The following is a 5,378-nucleotide window of genomic DNA, read 5'->3' as shown; positions in this document are numbered from 1 at the left end:
ATTACTAATTACTAAATCCCATATCAACCTCAACCACTTGAACAACAAGGAGAGACAAGAAACTGCACTTCTAATGCTTTCAAATTAACAATATACAATTGCATGAATTATTCTTGAATTGACCAAAGTGAGTTGAGGGAGATGGTTACATTAAATATATACCTTTTAAAAATGTATGTTAAATCCACTATTGTATTATACAAAAAAATATTTCAATGATGATGATGGTCAAATAAAAAATGTATAGGCCTAGTAAAATCACAGAACAAATTTTTTTTAAGTTTACTTGTTGTTCTTTATTTATAATAAATAATAAACTTTTTTTTATAAAGCACATTTAAATGCTACTTCTCAAAGAGCTTTACACAGACAGGGATACAATGAGATACTAAATGAGACAAGAACAAGCAAAGTAATATTTGGACAGAAATTTATTAATTTGATATGGCAGAATGCATATAATTAAATTCAATGGAATATATGTCACCCGGTGGTTATTTTTGGTAATATGCCTAAACAAAATCTCATGGGAACTTACATTTTTGTGAAATCAACTTCAAATTTGGAACACAACTTGGTTAGATATATGGCTTTGATTTTATAGTAATTTTATAGTAAAAAATATTTAGTAAAATATATATTTTAAATAAAAGAAAAAATATGATATAAAGTATATTTGATTTACTGTAAATTTGAAGTTCCATAACTTTTTCATACTTTCATTTTTTAAAGTGCTTTAACTTCAGCAATAAAAAAATCTGCTGAGTGTTTTCTTTAAAACAAGACCAAACATTCATCTATATTTCAAAGCATTCTCGAATAACAACCATTTAAGTTTGAATAATGCTTTTTAATGTCCATTCTCAAAAAGGGGGGTGACAGTTAAGGGTTAAGGTTAACACAAAGCAAATTGTATACTAAATAATAAATAAGTTTTGAGAATCACTATGCTTTCCCTCTCTCTCTATTTCTACGTTTACTTCAAAACATATTTCAATGATGATGACGGTCAAATAAAAAATGTAGGCCTAGTAAAATCACTGAACATTTTTTTTTTAAGTTTACGTGTTGTTCTTTATTTATAATAAATAATAAACTTTATTTTATAAAGCGCCTTTAAATGTTACTTCTCACGCTTTACATAGACAGGGATACAATGAGATAATAAAATATTAATTGATGATAAAAAACAAAACAAAGGGTGCAATCAACCAATACACTACTAAATCGCATAAAAGCAAGTCTAAAATAATGAGTTTTAAGCAAGGATTTAAAAGCACTAAAAGATTCAGCATGTCTAATCTCATATGGGATAGAGGTCCAGAGTTTTGGAGCAAGGGAAGAACAAGCCCGGTCACCCATAGAGCGCAAGCGAGTTGAGGGAACAGTCAGAAGGCCAGAGTCGGAGGAACGGAGATCACGCCTTGGAGTAAACAGTTAAAAGTTCAGAGAAATATTGGGGTGCTATGCCATGCAAGGCCTTATAAGCAAGCATAAGTATTTTAAAATCAATACGAAACCTGAGCCAGTGAAGGGACTCCAAAATAGGGGTGATGTGCTCTCTAGTCTTGGTTCCTGTCAGGATTCACAGCTGAATTTTGGACATATTGGAATTGATTTAGGGTCGTTTTCGAGACTCCTGCTAGTAAAGCATTGCCATAATCAATACGAGAGAAAACAAATGTATTGATACATTTTTCTGCCGCAGTTTTTTTTTAATATTGAACAAAATGAGTCTCAATGGACAAGTGTTCATTGTTTCTCAGCACAGTCACCAAGAAGATTTTATTTAGTTTGTAGTCTACATTGTATGTGGTAGTCTAATAGTTATCTGTAAAAGTTTGTATTTAAATCAGGGTGATCCAAACTAATATTGCTGGTGTAACCCTCCTAAAACCTTTTATTTATTTAAACACTGTTGTTGAAGTTGGTATTATGGCTTTATATATGTCAGACACTTGCATATAGCCTATATATCTCCTAACTTCTTTATGGTTAACGGGAGGTGGAGAGTCGTAGTATAGAGATGTGTACTCTCTCTCTCTCTCTCTCTCTCTCTCTCTCTCTCTCTCTCTCTCTCTCTCTCTCTCTCTCTCTCTCTCTCTCTACTATACGCTAATATTAGTCTCTCTGCTTATCCCGAGGTTTACCGCAGTCCTCCGGATCCAGGCCGTATGAAGGAACAGCGCCTGAACACGACCACTATGCAGTCCTGAAGCGTCAACTCACTCCCCTGTGAAGGCCTCCTTCCCTTTACCTCTATACAGATAAAACGTTGTTGGGATATTTCCGGTTCGCGTGGCTACATGGAAGCGATACATAATTCTGTATTATAAATTTCTAAGGCCTAACAAGTGGTTCGTTATGGGTTGGTTTGTAAAGAAGGACTACACGCCTGCACCTTGAACCTATTTCACCATGCACTGTCTTGTGTGGATAAGTGGGCCGGAGCGCGTTGAGTGTTTTCTGTTAGAAGGGTGCCATGTTAGCTAAGTTAATAACTAATGACCTTTGCAACCAAATTGAATCATTCAATCAAATCCAACTTTACCTGGACAATAACTTTATTCTAGAGCTGCTGTAAAGCCAAAACAATCTCTGTTACTGTAATTTCCTATTATCACTGTAAAGCTGCTTTGAAACAATCTATATTGTTAAAAGCGCTATAAATGAAGGTGACTTGACTTGTGTGTGTGTGTGTGTGTGTTTGTGACGAGTCAGTTTGTGAGATTTATCCTCAAACCAGTCAGCTCTGGGCAGCAAGGACTGCCCGATGGCCCAGGGCCAGCGAGAACGATTGTGGCCGTTCTGCCATCTCAGTTTGGTGTTTCGAGACTTTCAGTTTCATTGGACGGAGCACACATGAATATTCATGAGTTTTCCAAAATGTGATGTTCAGTAAATGTTCCGTAAAAATATATTTTTCAGAAATCCCACACTTTAGCCCTGTTTATATATCTTGTAATATATATATATATATATATATATATATATATTTTTTTTTTTTCCTGTCCCCAGATGAAATGATTGTAGTGTTGTTGGTCATCCATAAAAAAAAAATAGTTTTGAGCCTTTACAATATATAAATAACTACAAGTCAAGCTGCAATACCAAGCAGGACAACATGGAGATGCCATCAGACCACTATACCAGCCGCCTTACAGAATTGGTTCACCCAAAAATTAAGATTGTGTCATCATTACTCCTCGTGTTGCTCTGGCGACATCTGCTGGTCAAAATGGAACTAAATTAAAGGAACACTACACTTTTTTTGGAAATAGGCTCATTTTCAGTTGAGTTTTACCGTTTTCGAATCCATTCAGACGATCTCTGGGTCTGGCGGTAGCACTTTTAGCATAGCTTAGTATAGATAATTGAATCTGATTAGACCGTTAGCATCTCTCTCTTAAAAATGTCCAAAGAGTTTCGATATTTTTCCTATTTAAACCTTGACTCTTCTGTAGTTGCATTGTGTACTAAGACCGACGGAAAATGAAAAGCTGCGAGTTTCTAGGCCGATATGGCTACCTATAGAGTTAGGCTACTCTCATTCCTGCGTAATAATCAAGGAACTGTGCTGTCGTACCATGAGTGAAGCAGGCGCAATGATATTACGCAGCGCCTGAAAATAGTCCCCAGCTGGGTCACTTCCAACGTGACCGGTGTTGTGAAGTGTTGAGAGTCAGGCCCTGTCCCAAATGGCACACTCCGGACTTGTGGACTTCCTCAGAGTCCACACTTTGGTGACATCATGTAGTGCAGACCTATAGGGCCCTTTGAGAGGTATTTTTGGGACAGAGTTGATCGTCACACCGGAAATAGGAAGATCCGGTTGTTGTTTACATTACATTTCTACATTTACATATGACTCAGTAAAGCCCTGGTTCTATTTATTTAATGAATCATAATGCGATCGTAGCCTATTATTCAGAGCGCTATTATTGTGTTTGAGACATCAACCATGGTTGATGACCATAACGTTTGTATAAAAGCCTGGCGGAGCGTTTTCTGGATAGGGCTGTGCCACATTCAACAATTTTAGAAAACATCCCAGTCTGAGTTAATGCTAAACAGAAAACAGAAAAAGGTTAAGAAAAAAGTTGACAGAAGGAAAACATATTAAGACGTTAAAACATATAGGCTATCTGTGTGTTTTACAACAAAACAAATTAACAGACGTAAAGCAAACTTTATTTGAGGATGATTCTGCAAAAAATTATCTGCAAGCCTTTGTCGGTGTGAATTAAAAATACTTTTTTTTTTTTTCATAATTCGCAATCTAGCAAAGACTGCGAGGAAAAAGAAAAGAATGTTACATTTGTTTACAGCCTTTTAAAATATATGAATAACTACAAGTCAAGCTGCAATACTAAGCAGGACAACACGGAGATGCCATCAGACCACACCAGCCGCCTTACAGAATTGGTTCACCCAAAAATTAAAGGGTTAGTTCACCCAAAAATGAAAATAATGTCATTAATGACTCACCCTCATGTCGTTCTAAGCCCGTAAGACCTCCGTTCATCTTCAGAACACAGTTTAAGATATTTTAGATTTAGTCCGAGAGCATTCTGTCCCTCCATTGAAACTGTATATACAGTATACTGTCCATGTCCATAAAGGTAATAAAAACATCATCAAAGTAGTCCATGTGACATCAGTGGGTTAGTTAGAAGTTTTTGAAGCATCGAAAATACTTTTTGGTCCAAAAATAACACAAAATAAGACTTTATTCAGCATTGTATTCTCTCCCGGGTCTGTTGTCAATCTGCGTTCAGGACTCTGCAGTGACGCTGCTGACGTAAGACGCTGATGACGTGTTATCTGGTGCGCCCGAGCTTCGTTTACAGTCTGAGGGAGACGCACGCTATATTCAAGCTATTCTACATTGTTTGCGTGGATATCATTTTTTTAATGGTGCGTAAATGTGCATGTCGCGGATGAGACACTTTTACAGCGTGCGTTTCCCTCAGACTGTAAACGAAGCTCGGGCGCACCGGATAACACGTCATCAGCGTCTTACGCCATCAGCGTAACTGTGAAGGATTGACAACAGACCCGGGAGAGAATACAATGGTGAATAAAGTCTTATTTTGTGTTATTTTTGGACCAAAAAGTATTTTCGATGCTTCAAAAACGTCTAACTAACCCACTGATGTCACATGGACTACTTTGATGATCTTTTTATTACCTTTATGGACATGGCCAGTATACTGTATATACAGTTTCAATGGAGGGACAGAATGCTCTCGGACTAAATCTAAAATATCTTAAACTGTGTTCCGAAGATGAACGGAGGTCTTACGGGCTTAGAACGACATGAGGGTGAGTCATTAATGACATTATTTTCATTTTTGGGTGAACTAACCCTTTAAGAT

The 5,378-nt window shown here is 36.7% G+C and overlaps 2 protein-coding genes across 2 annotated transcripts in view; one reads left to right on the top strand and one right to left on the bottom strand.

Moving 5' to 3' along the window:
• The window catches only part of LOC306988955 (T-lymphocyte surface antigen Ly-9-like), a 108,748-nt gene that overhangs the window by 80,202 nt on the left and 23,168 nt on the right, over positions 1-5,378 (top strand). The window lies entirely within an intron of this gene.
• LOC306988760 (uncharacterized protein) overlaps positions 1-5,378 on the bottom strand; it is a gene marked incomplete at both ends in the record, with an annotated part of 64,841 nt that overhangs the window by 55,498 nt on the left and 3,965 nt on the right. The window lies entirely within an intron of this gene.

This window comes from Phoxinus phoxinus (genome assembly GCF_949152265.1).
Source record: "Phoxinus phoxinus genome assembly, chromosome: 20".
In the NCBI taxonomy this organism is placed as follows: domain Eukaryota; kingdom Metazoa; phylum Chordata; class Actinopteri; order Cypriniformes; family Leuciscidae; genus Phoxinus; species Phoxinus phoxinus.
This window is presented reverse-complemented; position numbering and strand designations above follow the sequence as displayed.